This window comes from Hibiscus syriacus, unplaced genomic scaffold (assembly GCF_006381635.1).
Source record: "Hibiscus syriacus cultivar Baekdansim isolate YM2019G1 unplaced genomic scaffold, ASM638163v2 tig00112249_pilon, whole genome shotgun sequence".
Lineage (NCBI taxonomy): Eukaryota > Viridiplantae > Streptophyta > Magnoliopsida > Malvales > Malvaceae > Hibiscus > Hibiscus syriacus.
The window spans coordinates 175,884-193,439 of NW_024063281.1; positions in this window are offsets into that span (position 1 = coordinate 175,884).

The window sequence follows — 17,556 nt, forward strand, 5'->3', positions numbered from 1 at the left end:
TCAATGGTAAAAGTAAAAAGGGCTAAATAGTTAAGTGGTCAATGGTATAGTTTACCCTTAAATAATTTACCTTTATATTTTTAACTAATTTATAATTATACGTTGATTATTTTATAATTTTAATATTTTATAAATTAATTTATCGGTGTTCATCGTTAGTGGTGCTCATTATTGCTTGTCGAGCATGGAAGAATCATCCTATTTATGATGAGAGATTGAATTAAATGTAATCATTTTATCATAAAATATATAAATAATGGTTAAACTAAATAAATATTCCTCTTAATTATTAAACTTTTAAAAAATATGAAATAATTATTAAATTTTTTATATGATTATAAAATAGTCACTTATTTTTTTTATTAAGCTAAGGTGATTACAAAGTAGTATTTGTTCTTAAATACTCTCAACCATTTGACAATGACAACTCAATTACATTGCTACCATTAGTGCTCGAACCCGTGACCTATAAGAATAATAATGATTCCTTTAACCACTGAGGTAAGTTGGTTCATGTCACTTAATTGTTAATTGTCATTATTTAGTGTTAAGGAGATGAATAACATATTAAATAAATCGATAATATTTTATTTATATTTTTAATTATAATTAAGATTTTATTTTAATATTTTTAAACAATGATTCTTAAAAAATAAAAAATATATAATTTACATATATAGTTATAATTTATTTTTAAGATTATTATTTTGATATTTTCTTATAAATCATGATCAGTACTCTCAATCTTTCAACTATATTAATCATGCACTAACCAATAATTCATCTCTTGCGAAAGTTTTTTGCTTAAATAAATTATAATTTTTAATTGATATAAATGGTCCTGAAATCCTCAATTTTAAGACAACTCGCGTTGGAAAGAAAGTACCAATTTTATTTATAATTGAAATATCAAATGAAATGTAACACCCAACCCGTACCCGACCCAAATACGAGTCTGAGATGTCACATTGACTTTTTAAAATAATATTCGTATAAAATAATAGAACATTTGAACTTATATTAATAAAATACGATCATATATTGTTGAATTATATTTGTTAAAACCAATTTGAAAAAAATACGTTTTCATGAACAGTAAAATACGGTATGAACAGTATCGTATGAACAGTACTGTGAACAGTACCAAATGTTAAATTTTTTCCAGATTGCTTCAGGGGAATCGATACCCTGATACAGGGTATCGATTCGCTGCTACAATACTGCTACAGTAACTTCGGCAAACTTGTATAAAACTCATAAAATACTAAGCTTTCACTCGTATAAAATTTCCATTTACAAATACACATTTAAAACATTAAAGAAAACTCAATCATATGATTTTACAAACCAATAAAAACATATCGAATTCATATATTTATTACATGCCAATCACTATCATTATTACAAAATACATACTATTTAATTCTTTTCTGATATGATCTTTGGAAAGGAGAAACTGGCCTGTCTTGCATAGCTTTTATCAATCTTTCTCTTCTCGAAACCTACGTGTGAAACAATCACACGCTAAGTCATAGACTTAGTAAGGCATATACATAATAATGATGCATTTCTTATAAATATAAATATGCAATCTATGAATTCAATCATTTCACATATGATTTCCATATACATGATAACAACATAATAACATATGATAATGCAAACACTTTTCTAAGCTCATTAATATGCTTATCAGTACTTATATTACTATCACTATATTCCTTTTTATCATATAAATATATATTGAACATTTTTATACATACCTTGGAACACATATATCATTTCACAACAGAGCATACATAGTATCATATCAAATTTTCCATGTTATCCAAACTTAATTCTAACACTTCTAACTTCTTATACTCATAGATGACAAGTCAAATTCATCATCCAAATTCATTTAAACCTTCTTACTCAAAATTTCACTTAAAAACTCATTTTCTTTAATCCGTATAACTCTTTTATCTTTTGATTTGACGATAACTTAAGCTTTCCTTAAGTTAGTTATCATCTAATGATCAAAACACAACCTTTAATTCAACAAATAATCAACTAATTAAGAAACTCACCTTTGCTTGTATGCTCCACGGTGGAGAAGAGAAGAAGATGAGAGAAATGTGTGGAATCACAATGAATTCCACGTGGGTTTCCCTTATCTTATAAGGGAAATAAAAATCTTTCATGTCTAATGACCATTTTACCCTTTAATTCTTTTAATAATTACTAAAAACTTTCAGGAAATATCTCCACATAAATCATTGAACTATTCAACTATTCTACTTTTATCCCCAAATTCTAAATTTTTACAATTTAGTCACTAACCCGTAGTTTGGGATGTTACATGAAATATTGTTTATTAATTTAATATGTAACACTATATTTTTAATAATAATTAATGATCATTGTTGGAAAGAAATTAATAAAGTTTTTCTTAAAGGAAATTAATAAAGTTATTAAAATATAGTGAAACTACTTTAAAAATAATTAACACTTTAAAATTAAGTTGACAACAAGTGTTTGGAATTATTAAATTTAAATTCATACTTTGGAGAATATATTATAAGAAATAATAATCATATATTATAAAAAATAAACAAATAGCTATTAGCATGCACAAGCTGCCCTTAGCATGTGAAGCTGGACTTGACTTCAATAGAGTTGGGAAATGTACATGCCCTACAAAACCAACATATTAGACATTGATATTTCTCATTAATAATAATTTTATTTGGACTCTTCAAGTACATTATATCCTGTAGAAACTCTATAAATTAATAATGTCGGGACCACACAATTTTATTAATTTAAATAGATTTTTTTTAATTCAACGAACCTACATTATTTTTCATGAATAAAACATATACATTGTATTTCTAAAAAAACAAAATTTATTATAGTATGTAGTAATAGTTAAAACTTAATTCAAGTACATCTATTATAAGAAAATCAATCGTTATATGAACAACATCAAACCTTTGTAATTTTAGAGATGAAATACATCTAGATTTAAATTTTAACGGAAAAACGACAATAAAATCATATTTTATAAAGTGCTATTAATTATAATTAATTAGGAAAATAAGGATATTTCTACAATGATTGATAAAGTTATTGGCAGACGAGGATGATTTTAAAAAGAGAAAAAAGCGTCAGTGACCGAAAATGCCTTATAATATACGATTTTAACCAACTTTTTTTTGATTTGTCAAAATGACCAACAAAATCGCAACGCGATTTATAAAATCGCAACGGTGAAAAGAAAATCGCAACGCGATCTTCCAAGAATCGCAACGCGATTCCAAGAATCGCAATGCGATCTTCCAAGAATCGCAATGCGACTCCAAGAATCGCAATGCGATCTTCCAAGAATCGCAAAACGGTCAAAAGAAAATCTCAAAAGTAGTAGAGCTGCTGGTATTGCATTTGTATCTTAAGAATTTTCTCTAAAAAGATAGTATCCGCGCGGACGTGTCGAAGACACGTATGACCACGACCACGACCACGACCACGACCACGACACGACCCGACCCGAGACGGCGGCGGCGGCAGCACGCGCGAGTCCCCCTTGTTCTCTTTCACTCAACAAGGAAATGAGAAATCCAAGCCTTAAATACACTTCCCAATAGTGTTTCCAATACTATGTGGGATTGAGCATTACCAACAATTTGAGAATTGAAGATGACTTTGAATGAGTTATTTGAGGTTGGATCGTTTATGTGTGGCTTGTAAGTATTACCAATTGACACAAGAAGAGCTTTGTATAAGGTGAAGTATTCATAGTCTCAAAAGAAAAAGAGTAAATAATACACAAGCAGATTGCAAAATTTTCATTCTTAAACACGATAAATCTAAATGTACAAGAAAGTATTTTATTTGAGGGTTTAGATGCACTGAATAAGGATTAAAACATTATTACCTAGCTCAATTTTCAAAAGTTTTTCGTGGACGGAGTTCTTGAAATTTTGTGTTATTTTAGTGCAATATTCGGTGCACTCTCTGACTTACAAGCCACACATAAACGATCCAACCTCAAATAACTCATTCAAAGTCATCTTTCAATTCTCAAATTGTTGGTAATGCTCAATCCCACATAGTATTGGAAACACTATTGGGAAGTGTATTTAAGGCTTGGATTTCTCATTTCCTTGTTGAGTGAAAGAGAACAAGGGGGACTCTCGCGCGCCGCCGTCGCCGCCGTCTCGTGGTCGTGGTCGTGGTCGTGGTCGTGGTCGTGGTCGTGGTCGTGGTCGTGGTCGTGGTCGTGGTAATACGTGTCTTCGACACGTCCGCGCGGATACTATCTTTTTAGAGAAAATTCTTAAGATACAAATGCAATACCAGCAGCTCTACTACTTTTGAGATTTTCTTTTGACCGTTTTGCGATTCTTGGAGTCGCATTGCGATTCTCTGAGTCGCATTGCGATTCTTGGAAGATCGCATTGCGATTCTTGGAAAATCGCACGCGTTGCGATTCTTGGAAGATCGCGTTGCGATTTTCTTTTCACCGTTGCGATTTTGTTGGTCATTTTGACAAATCAAAAAAAAGTTGGTTAAAATCGTATATTATAAGGCATTTTCGGTCACTGACGCTTTTTTCTCTTTTAAAAAAGCCATCGACGAATAATGATAACTTTAGCAAAATCACCGGCAGTTGCCAATACATTTGCTCCATTTTTTTTTTCATTTCGGTACCATATTATAAAGAAATAAAAGTGAAGGATTAAAATAGGAATTTTTCATAAATCAACATTAACTGAATTTTGAGCTTATTCCTTAAATTCACATTTCAATTTAATATAAAATTCGTAGTGTAAAATTATCTCTATTTCTTTAATTAATCTAAAAGCATTCTCAAATAGGGATGCGCATGAGTCGGGTCGGGTTAGATTTTCGCTCCACCCACCCGATCTGAAAATTATACATCTTCCACCCGACTTGAACTTGATCCGAAAAATACACAACTTTCATCCAAACCCCATTTTTTTTAAAAAAAAACCCGATCTGATTGGGTAAGGTCGGAACCCGTATGATTCGAGTCCAATACCCATCCCCATTTTAATTATAAGAATGATAATAATATCTAAATAAAAAATTCTTACAAAATTTTCATCAACTTTATTATATATACATATGGTGGAAAATCTACCAACCCCATTTTAATTAATTGATTGTTCAATGGTTGGTAGGACTCTAAAAAGATCTATTTTAATTTCTAAAATTTTTAATTTTTTTTATAAAATATAATGTTAATTCTTTCAACAATTTTATCTATTTTTTTTTTATTTTTTTCTAATTTTACATCCCTATTTTTTCTCTAATTTTTCTAACTTTTTTAACATCCCTATTTTTCTATTTTTTTTCTTATTATTTCCCTAACTAATCCTATATATAAAGTCCTCTAACTATCATGCATTTTTCATTTTTCTCCTAAAAAATAAATAGAGAAATAAAATGTTGTTGAAGTGTTTGTTTCAACTTAGAAAAAGCTAGCTTTTATGGTCAATAGTGGCAAAAAATTATGCATTATCCAAAGAAAAAATGAATCAATAAATAAGGATGGTGCTTAAATGAGGTATAAATAAATAGATAAAGATATGAAGGGGAGTTGTTAAGCTTGCAAGTCATAATCATCACCAACCACCCCTTATCTCCTTCCTCTATAAGGGGCAGGTGGAAGCCAAAGCGTCTAAAAATGTAACGGAAAAAAATTAAATATTTATTTTTTAATAAAAAAATTAGATACCGAAAATCAATTTTGTGTATAGTTTATATAATTATTTTTGTACTAAGCCGAGCTTTTATAACTTTTTACATGCAAAATTCACATGTCATAAAGAGGATTTTGTAGGGTTTTTTTTGGCAAAGAAATCATAAGTAAATCAAAGTCAAATGTACATTTAGAGCATCCTTCTAAACTAAGCAAATGTGTTCTCGATGTCATTGTGATTAAATAAAAAATAACGATCATAATATCATATTACAGTCACAGTTAAAATCGTTTTAATTAATTCGGTCTCAAAGATGATTGTTGCGATAACAACGTCGAAATTTCTAGTTCCGAAGAAGGATTTAAAGGTTTTAGGTTCGGGCTATTTCTAAACAGACACCCAAACTCATTGAGAATATCTCGGGAGACATCGACGAAACAAAGAATGAAATATGCTAAAATGGCAATGAGAATAATGAAGAAGGATGTCATCGAAGAGCGATTCGAATCCTTCGTGAAGTGTTCGAGTGCAAATTTCAGCCAATATAGTGTCAATCCATGCATGATCACTTCATCGGCTTGTAGAATTTTAGGGTTTTCCATGTTGATCGAAGCTTTTTTGTGTGGGGGGAATTTGTGGGATTTTCATCTTTAATTTTGATCTTTAAAGGTTTGATTTAGGGTTTCTAAGAGACGCTATTCAATGTTTGTTGTGTTGTTTAGGGTTTCTAGGTGAAGTATTTGAAATGCCCCCCCCCCTATATTCATGCATCATACGAAGATGTGCCCTAAATACATGGAGATGGTCGAATTGATTTCATTTGGATTATGAGAATAATATTTATTTTTTTTATTGAAATTAGATCATTTTAATTTCATCGTAAGGTTCTAAAAATATAATCAAATTAAACGTTTGATAATAAACGTTCAAACACTCCCATAAAAATCGTGTTCTGACACGACACCCTCTAAAGATAATAAATTGACTATCATCTTCTTAATCACTAAGACCGTTTAATTCGTATAAAGGGGCTACATGAAATGAAATAATGAAGGATTAAGAGGGGGTCATGGCTCCATTTTTTTTGTTTAATAAAAAAATTAAATTTATGTTAGTTTAAATATTTGAATCTTAATAAGAATTAATGGATCTTAAAAAAAAAGTCAAATTAAGTACTGCCTCTTAAATTTTGGGTTTAATTACTCATTAAGTCCTAACAACTTTAAAGTCAAGTAATTTGATTTTTTTTCTAATGTTTGATCCTAATTACATATGTGGTTATGTGTATATATTATAAAAGCAACAATTTTTTGGGTGTAGTGATATTATTTTTCTATACAATATATAAATTAGGCACAACCTTCGATTCTTAAATTTAATAATATTGTACACTTAAATAGGGGTTCAAAGTCCGGTTTTAATCGAATTAACCGACCGAACCGAATTAAACAGTCAGTTAATTTTTGGTTCGATCGGGTTAACGGTTAGGAATTTTTTTAAACTTCAGTTATTCGTTAACTCGGTTCGAAATCAGTTAATTAATCGAAATTTTAAATATTTAATATATTATATATATTATTTATATATTAAAAGTATTTAAACTTCGATTTTAATCGAATTAACGGACCGAGTTAACCGGAAATATTAAATATATAATATATATTATTTATAAATTTTGGTTAATTCGGTTAACCGGCATATTAACCGAATTTTATTTGATTTGGTTAAAAAAATTAAAAAAAATTGGTTAACATCTTTTATTATAATTTGGTTAGATCGGTTAACTGAACTGACCGATTGAACACACCTACACTAAAATATATTTGAATCTATAATCTCCAATATATTACAATATTTGATACTATCAATTGAACTGTGATTCAGTCAACACCCGTCTTTAAAAAAAATTGAAGTGATCTCAATGGTGTATACACGCACTTGTGTAAGGTTATAAATGAGACGAAACAAATTGTAGGTAATTTGATTTTAATTTGGTTAAAATTTGGTCAACATTCAAATTAAATGGATTTAACTCGAGCACGAACTTAACTCGAGTTCTTAACAAATTGAAGAGAGCTATTTTATACCCGACTCAAAAAGTTAGCGAGCAATTCAAAAAATAATATGTTAGAAATTTATTTTTTTAAATTAAATTATCAATAATATTAATATCTATATGTTATTTTTAAATATATATATATATATATATATATATATATATATATATATATATATTTTTCATGTACTTAATGTTTATATTCGAGCTCAAGTTCGAGGTAAAATCGAACTCATGTTCGAGGTTCAATCAAGACAAGTATAAGAATGCTTGTAATTCAAGGTTTTTTCAAGTTTGAAGTTCGGGTATAGCTTAAAAAATTGAAGTTTTTGAAATTGAGTCGAACTCAATTTTAAACTTTTCAAATCGAGTTGAACTCAATAATATTCAAATTCAACTCGACTCATTTACGACCCTGCAATATTTAAATCGAGTTGAACCTATCTTTTAGGGGATAATCTAACCTTTAACTCAAGTTTTCACCATAACGTAATGAACCCAATCAAATGTATTTAATAGGCCCATTATCTAGAATTTGAGCTTATAATAGTTTCTCTGCATGGTTATGTTGGGCTTTAATTTTTTTCCTTTATTTTTCACATTTTTATAATAGAGGAAATAACCTCAGTGACCAAAAATGCCTTATAATATACGATTTTAATCAACTTTTTCCGGATTTACCAAAATGACCAATAAAATCGCAATGCGATCGCTAATTCGCAACGCGATCTCCATTATCGCAAATTCGCGTTGTATTTCGCGTTGCGATAGTTGAAAATCGAGTTGCGATGGTCTACAGTGTCGTTGCGATTTTCCCAATTCGCAATGCGAATAAGTAAATCGCAACGCGAATTGGGAAAATCACAACGCGATACTGACTATCGCAATGCAATACTGACTATCGCAATGCGATAATACAAAATCGCAACGAGATACTGACTTTCGCAACGCGATTCTGACTTTCGCAACGCGATAATACATAATCGCAATGCGATTTTCAAAGCGCCATTAGTATCCTGGCTAAGTATTTTATTTTTAAATTCTAAACACGAATATTAATATATTGGAACACTGAACCGTCCACAGTATATCCCGTAATCGCAACTCATAACCTAAAACCTAAAATCACAACTCAGTCTCATCTCTATCTCTCACTCTCTCACCCATCTCCGACGAAATCCGTCCCCATCTCCGGCGAAATCCGTCTATCTCCATCTCTCAGAGCCACCCTCACAATCAGAAATGAAAAATCAACCAAATCAACCAACAAGGGTTAGTTTTTTTAATTATTTTCTTTTTGAAATTTTTGCATTATTATTAGGTTTTTCATATTGAAATTGATGATAAGTTTACTGGTAATTTCAATAATAGATTAACCATTTCACTTAGATTGCTTATTAAATCAACCGAGAATCGCAACGCGAAATGAAAATCGCAACGACAAAATCGCAACGCGATTTTAGTTTCGCGTTGCGATTCTCTCGTTGCGATAGTCAAATTCGCGTTACGATAGTCATTTTCGTGTTGCGATTTTCATTTTCAGAAACTATTCTTCTTCTGCAAATTGAAACTTGAATGAATTGCATTACTTCAACCAAAAAACAAAGACAAATACGAAATTCACAGTGTTGCAAATTTAAGTTTGAAGAATAAACTAATACTCTTTATGTTTATTATTGTTTTTGGTATATCTTCACAGTGTAGTTTTTGGTATATCTAACTTAGTATGTTTATTGTTTTTGTAGAACTTTTATTCGGCTCAATTGACCTTAAGAAATAAAGTCAGCCTGGCCAAAACAATTGCGTCGAAGCTTTCACATGCACAAAGAAAAATATTTGAGGATACATGCTTCGGGCCATGGCTGAAAGTACAACATCCCGGTGGAGATGCGATGTTGATACACCTGTTTCTTCAAACCATGACTAGCGATCTACCAGAGACTATAAAACGTCGTGATGAAGAGATATGGTTTGATTTTCCACCGGCGTATACGTGTTTTGGGCGGGAGGAGTTTTGCTTAATCACCGGTCTACGCTTCGGACACGATGATGTAGGTCGGTACACTAGACACATTACCCGCCCATCATGGCTATCCCGGGTTTTTCCTGAGCTGGAGAGGCCGAGTCTACACGTAGAAGACCTGACAAGATTGTTGAATAAGAAAGATGGTTTTACTCGGATGGATGACGTCGACGTTGTCCGAGTATGCCTTCTAATTCTTTTGCATGCCGGCTTTTTAGGCAGAGATGCCAGACAACCTATTCCAAATGATCTAATAAAATTGGTAGAAGACCTAAATGCGTGGAACCTGTTTCCATGGGGCTCGTATTTATGGAAAGCTACATGGAATAAGTTATCGTCTGCCTTGGATGATCGAAAAAGTTTGCATGGCAATGGTTCTAAATACACTTTGACAGGCTTTATTTGGGCCTTTAAGGTAAGAATTTTTATATGATGTTTCCAAAATTATAAGTAATTATTTAACAATTACTAATGTTTGTTATTATATTGTTTGTAGATTTGGATATTTGAGGCCTTTCCCGCCATGAAGACATATGCAATAAAAACTTCAAATGATATTCCCAGGGCTATTTCCTGGAAGAGGAAACGGACCTTGCAATGGGAAGATTTACTACGGTATACGACAATAAATAATGTAAGTTAACATAAATACTACCATATGTTTATAAACAAGTTATTACTAGTACACGTTTAACTTTGTTTGAGCTTTTATATTGTTAGGAGGCCAACACTCCTCTACAGAGACTGACACCCACAGAAGCTGAGCTTGCCACTGATTAGTGGCAAGCTAGTAAGCGTTTTTTTGATGGAATGGTTGATGAGCAGCCTCCACTTCGGGAGCCATCACCTCGCCCAGAGCTATCACCTCACCCAGAGCCATCATCTGATCGACCCGGCTATACACCTCCACAACGACAGCCATCACCTATTCTGTCACATCATCGAGCCTCTTCTCCACCATCACCGCAAGATAGGCGACCGGCAAAGATGCCACGACGTTTATCTCCCTGTTCTCCACCTCAACGGGATGAGTTAGGGGAGTTACGTGATGAGGTCAATGCCTTGCGTGAGGAGGTCGGTACTTTACGCAAAGACGATGGTGCATGGCGTGTTGAGGTGTCTACATTACGCGGTGAGGTAGCCACTCTGCGTGAGATAGTAGCATCGTTGTAGAATGAGGTTCATACTCTACGCAACGAGGTAAGTTTAAGATTTTTCATACTCGTAATTCATTCGGTTGCTGCCAATACTGCTAAACTATTTTTGTTAGTATTTGTTTTTGGTTTTGTTTTTGTCTTTTGGTTGAAGTAATGCAATCCATTCAAGTTTCAATTTGCATAAGAAGAATAGTTTACTTTCGCAACACGAAAATGACTATCGCAACGCGGAAATGGCTATCGTAATGCGAAATGAAAATCGCAACGACAAAATTGCAATGCGAAATGAAAATCGCAACGACAAAATCGCAACGCGAAATGAAAATCGCAATGCAATTTGTGTTTCGCGTTGCGATTTTGTCGTTGCGATTTCATTTCGCATTGCGATTTTGTCGTTGCGATTTTCATTTCGCATTGCGATTTTGTCGTTGCGATTTTCATTTCGCATTGCGATAGCCATTTTTGCGTTGCGATAGTCATTTTTGCGTTGCGATTTTATGTTTCGTGTTGCGAAAGTAAACTATTCTTCTTCTGGAATGTTTATATATGTTGTCTTTTTAAATGTTTATATAAGTGCTTACTTCTGGAATGTTATCTAAGCATTTTGTGAACTATGATAGAATAATGACTTGGGTGAATACAATGCTAGTTTGAAACATATTTGTCTTTGTTTAATATCATGTCTGTTTATTTACTGATTTATGTATTAATTTTTTTTAGCGGCCCGATAAGGTGGATGCTTTACGTCGGGTTTTCCTTGCACGACGGAGTTCACGCATCAGACGGCGTGGACGTGCTATTACGTCTCCATTCACCCCAATGGTGCGAAGACTCCGCAAGAAGAAGCCTGACTCACCGATCATCCCTCAAGAGTCCCCTCCAATCGTTCAAGAGGCCCCTATCCTCCTTCAAGAGTCCCCCCCACCGTTCAAGAGGCCACTGTCATCGTTGAAGAGGTCCCTCCCACCATTCCAGAGCCCGATTCACATGGGGTAATATATCGAAGTATTGAGAAACCCCCACCGGTTCCGGACATGATGGATGAGAGTTGGCTCTCGTATGAGTTACCGGCTAGTACCCTTCCGGTATCTGAAGTGGAGAGGAGACAACTACAGGAAACAATTGTGGATAATACCCTTTGGGCTAAGACCGCAGTTGATTTTTATCTACATGAGTGGAGCCAAGGGTGTTACACTGACATCAACAAACTCAACGATGAAATGTTTTTGTTGCTTGATCGGTCTTGGTGGGGTGTGCTATTAGGGGTTGAAGACAGTGGCCATTTGGATGGGGAGGTAAGTCTTATATTTGTCTTATATATGATTTTGATTATTTTTTTAAAAATTAATGTAATTCACTAATATATGTATTTTTTTTGTAAAATAGCATATCGATGCTTAGGTGTCACGTCTACTAATAATAAGGAAGCTTAGGAAAAATAAAAAAAATTCGCGATATACAATAATGCCGGCGGCTTTTCACGCAGTTCACTTGAAGAATCAACGAGATGAATCATTTTCGTTGGGCAATGGACAAGCTAAACTTTATCCTGCATGGTGGGAGGTCGATAAGGTTAGTGTTTATTTTTTAAATGTTTTAAAGGTGTTCATAAATAAGTGCGCAAATAAATGAATTATTACTTATGATTGCAGGTGTTTATCCCTGTTTTGGAACGTCGTCACTGGCTTCTCGTCCAACTTCAGCTCCCATCCCTGAAGATAATAGTGTATGACAGCATGATCAATTACATATCACTGTCTGATTTGAGAGATATTATCAAGGGATGGAGCTCTCATTTGGCTAAATTCTTGGATGGGATTAATTATTGGACTCATTCTGGACACAAGAAGCCAAAGAAGTTCAATGTCACAGTTGTCAGAGACGAGACCGCGCCACAGCAATCGCCGGGAGCCAAAGGGGATTGTGGTCCTCTCGTATGCATGTGCTTGGTGCGTTTGACGACGGGAAGCACAGAGTTTTTACCTCCCACCGATAGAGATAGAGCTGCAGTAGGCTTGTGGTTTCGGCATTATATGGCTAGAGCAATATATTCGAGACGCTGCCTACCTGCATCCGCGTTATGAAAGTGTCCATTGTTAATTGGTAAGTCAAATGCAAGTTTTGTTAACATATATACTCCTTTTGGTTTGAAAATGTTTGGTTAAGTACCTAGAATTCAATAATTTACTGTTTGTAGGTTTTAGATGTGTAGGAAGTCTTGTTTGAGCAAATGTTTGGTTTCTGCAGGTTAATCCTTAAGTGAGCTGCGTGAAATGGATGTACGGGGTCACAAAGTTGTTGATTCATTGATTCAATAATTGATGAAGAAATAAGAATTATTATTATTTTTTGATTGTTTAATTGATTTGTAAAAGATGATTTGTAAATGTTGATTTGTTTAATTGATGTGTACATAATTCTTATTTGTGCTTGTTTAATTGATTGAAATGTAATAGTTGATTTTCAATCTGCATTATGTTGAAGGCAAAACAGACTATCGCAACACGAAACTGACTATCGCAACGAGAGAATCGCAATGCAAAATGAAAATCGCAATGCGAAATGAAAATCGCAATGCGAAATGAAAATCGCAACGAGAAAATCACAATGCGATTTTCATTTCGCATTGCGATTTTCTCGTTGCGATAGCCATTTCGCGTTGCGATAGCCATTTTCGCGTTACGATAGTCAAATGAATGTCTAATAAGTGATAACAACTGAACAGATCATAGCAATGTTCAAACTCAAGTTACTAATACATGCCTAACTGAAAATGTTAAAAGTGCACACATAAAATACACATAATACAAAGTTTGCATTTAAAAATCACCTAAGTTAACGGTCCCAAAAGGTGAAGCCGGTTGTGATTGGGATTTTGAAGATGATTTGTAAATGTTGATTTGTTTAATTGATGTGTACATAATTCTTATTTGTGCTTGTTTAATTGATTGAAATGTGATAGTTGATTTGTTGATTTTCAATCTGCATTATGTTGAAGGCAAAACAGACTATCGCAACACGAAACCGACTATCGCAACGAGAGAATCGCAATGCGAAATGAAAATCGCAATGCGAAATGAAAATCGCAACGAGAAAATCGCAATGCGATTTTCATTTCGCATTGCGATTTTCTCGTTGTGATAGCCATTTCGCGTTGCGATAGCCATTTTCGCGTTGCGATAGCCATTTTCGCGTTGCGATAGTCAAATGAATGTCTAATAAGTGATAACAACTGAACAGATCATAGCAATGTTCAAACTCAAGTTACTAATACATGCCTAACTGAAAATGTTAAAAGTGCACACATAAAATACACATAATACAAAGTTTGCATTTAAAAATCACCTAAGTTAACGGTCCCAAAAGGTGAAGCCGGTTGTGATTGGGATTTTGAAGATGATTGCGATTTTGATTACCTTTTGCTTGACACCATATGAGCTTTGGATTTTGATGAGGATCCATATTTTGGTAGAGGAAAAGATGATTGTGATGGCACTAGTGAACCACATGTCAACCTTGTATGACCACTTTCCTTGCACCGACTACATGTCGATCTCTTCTTCTCTTCACCCTTAGACGGTATACGATCGTGACTTTTTGGTCGGCCAGGTAGCCTTCTGTCCATGGCTGGTGGCAAAACTGTTTGTAAGTCATCTGGTATGTCCCACTCAGAAGGATGTGGAATAGGGTAGACAATCTCGGCATAACTCTGTCGATATACTTCTGTAGTGTAGCAATCTATAGCGTATGTGCTTGAATCATCTTGGTTTAGATGAAGATCAACTTTTATAACATGGCCACACGGATAACCAGATGTTTGCCATTTCATACAACTACACGTCCTTGCATTTAGATCGACAAGCCCATTTAAGTTATTATCCAGTACTTCAAACAAAGTGTTTGAACATGGTTCAACTCTCCATGACGTTGACTTCACAACACGTTTCGTTATCTTTTTTTCAGTCTATGGTGTAACACGATGTTCCAATGTTCCTGTAAATTTAAATAAATAATACTTAGTAAAATATATGATAAGTTACGAATTCAAAGAAATAATACATGCATGGTTTCTTTTCTTGTAGTACCACTGTTGAATAGAGGCTCGAAAAAACTCCATTAACATAGTAATGGGTAATTTCCGGGAATGACGACTTAGAGCGTTGATTGATTCTGCACTATTAGACGTCATGAAACCATATCTTGCTCCAAGTTGATGTACTCTTGACCATCTTTCAAACCCGATCTCTTCTAGTGTTTGAGCACACTGAGGCAAAACACGTCTTAAACAGTTTATATGCTTATTGAAATCCACTTCCCGATAAGCTTTTACAGCCTTCCAGTATGTCCATTTGTGCTTTTTTATACCAGCAGACCTTGATTTTAGATTTCTATACAAATGAACACCACAAAGTCCATGAAAAGCATCTGGGAAACACCTTCTAACAGCGTTGTCAATTGAGTTTGCCCTATCGTATATGATTGTCAGATTGCTAATAGGACCTATGCAATCCCTAAGATGCCCCATAAACCATGTCCATGAATCAGAGGTTTCAGATTTGCCAACCCCGTAAGCTATTGGCAATATCCCATTGTTAGCATCAATGGCTACTGCTAATAAGTTTACTCCAAGGTATCGACCTTTCAAATGTGCTCCGTCAACTATAATAACTGGGCGCATGCAAGTAATAAACGAACAAATCTACAAAATAATATACACAAGAAATATAATCATTTAAATGTGAAATGCATGTAACTAACAAAAATGAGTCAACAGAATTATATTGATTTACTAACCGCAGCACCAATGGCGATAAACAGCAACTCAAAGCGTCCATCTCTATCTGTTTTGATATGAGTTACCGACCCATGATTTTTCAGCTTTAAATTGTGACAATAAGCCGGCAATTGGGCAAACGATGCTTCTGGCGACCCCCTCAATAATTCCAAGGCATAACATTTGGCTCTCCAAGCCTGAGAATATGATATACTAATCTTGAACCGAGCATTCATGTCAGTCATAATTTCTTGTCCCCGATATACTCTGCCATTCAAAAACATTAACTCAGCTAGAAAACCACCCAACACCTTTTTGTTTGCCTGTCTATGGTGAGGAAAAACTTGGGTTCTTGAACATGTATGTTTATCAATAAAAGTCCTAACTTGAAACATTTCGCAATCTTTTATCCTCTTTGCAATCATACGCCACGTACAGTTTTTGTCAATCATACACCTTGTTTCGAAACGATCTTTGCTTGATTTGTTAACTTTTAGTTGATAGCCATCTTCCACACATTTCGTATACAAAGCTATCTTCAAGCCATCTTCCACACATTTTGTTAACTGACTAGTACTCACAATTTTTTCTGTTGGCTCATCATCGTCTAATTGGTCAATACGAAAACCAGAATTTGGTGCTGAAAGTTGATTGGGATTTGGATTAGAGAAAGGTTGTGGGTTTTGAGAAAAACTTAGTTGATTACTACCCGCTACTGACCCAACAATACTACTTCTAGGTTCAACAACATACAATGTAACATCATCACTTGAAACACTAATGTAAGCAATGAATCGTTCAACATCTTCATTGTCGGTTAACAAATAAACTTTACAATTTCTCTGATAAGATAGCCTAAATCCACTTAGGGGCTCTAAATTCAATTTCTTTGAAACACGTAACATTAGAGTTTCATAAGTTAACTTTTTTAATGACAGTTTTAGTTGAAGATTCATGGGTAAAGGCATATATTGTAAAACACCATGAACATTCTCCCATGACCCTCCAAAACACAAATCTATCCAAACATGATCAATATTAGATGATTTCATGGTTGTAAATTAATTTACTAAACAAACGAGCTGCGAAACTAAGACCTGTTGCCGGATGGGGAAGGATGTAGGAACGGATGTCACCAGAGAGAGTGAAAGATGGAGATGAAATGAGTTGCGATTTAGGGATTTAGGTTATGAGTTGTTGCTGCTGCGTAGATATATACCCAAAAAATTTGTGTTGCGGAACTAAAACCTGTTGCGAACTTTGAAAATCGCATTGCGATTCTGTATTATCTCGTTGCGAAAGTCAGAATCGCGTTGCGAAAGTCAGTATCGCGTTGCGATTTTCTCAATTCGCGTTGCGATTTACTTATTCGCATTGCGAATTGGGAAAATCGCAACGACACTGTAGACCATCACAACGCGATTTCCAACTATCGCAACGCGAAATGCAACGCGAATTTGCGATAATGGAGATCGCGTTGCGAATTAGCGATCGCATTGCGATTTTGTTGGTCATTTTGGCAAATCCGGAAAAAGTTGGTTAAAATCGTATATTATAAGGCATTTTTTGTCACTGAGGCGATTTTCTCTTTATAATAATTATTGGCTTATAAAACTTCTCTTAAATAATTTTTTATTTTCTACTATTAATCTTAGTCTTGATTTTCTTTCCTCCAACAATTTTAAAAAAATGTAAAACTAAAAAGTTTTACACTATGTAATTGGATCATTGTCCATTTATGAATTAGGGATGGACACGGGTCAGGTTTGGGTTGGGTTTTGGTCAACTCGATTCGATCAAAAAATTTTATATCCTCCACCCGATCCGACCCGAAAATT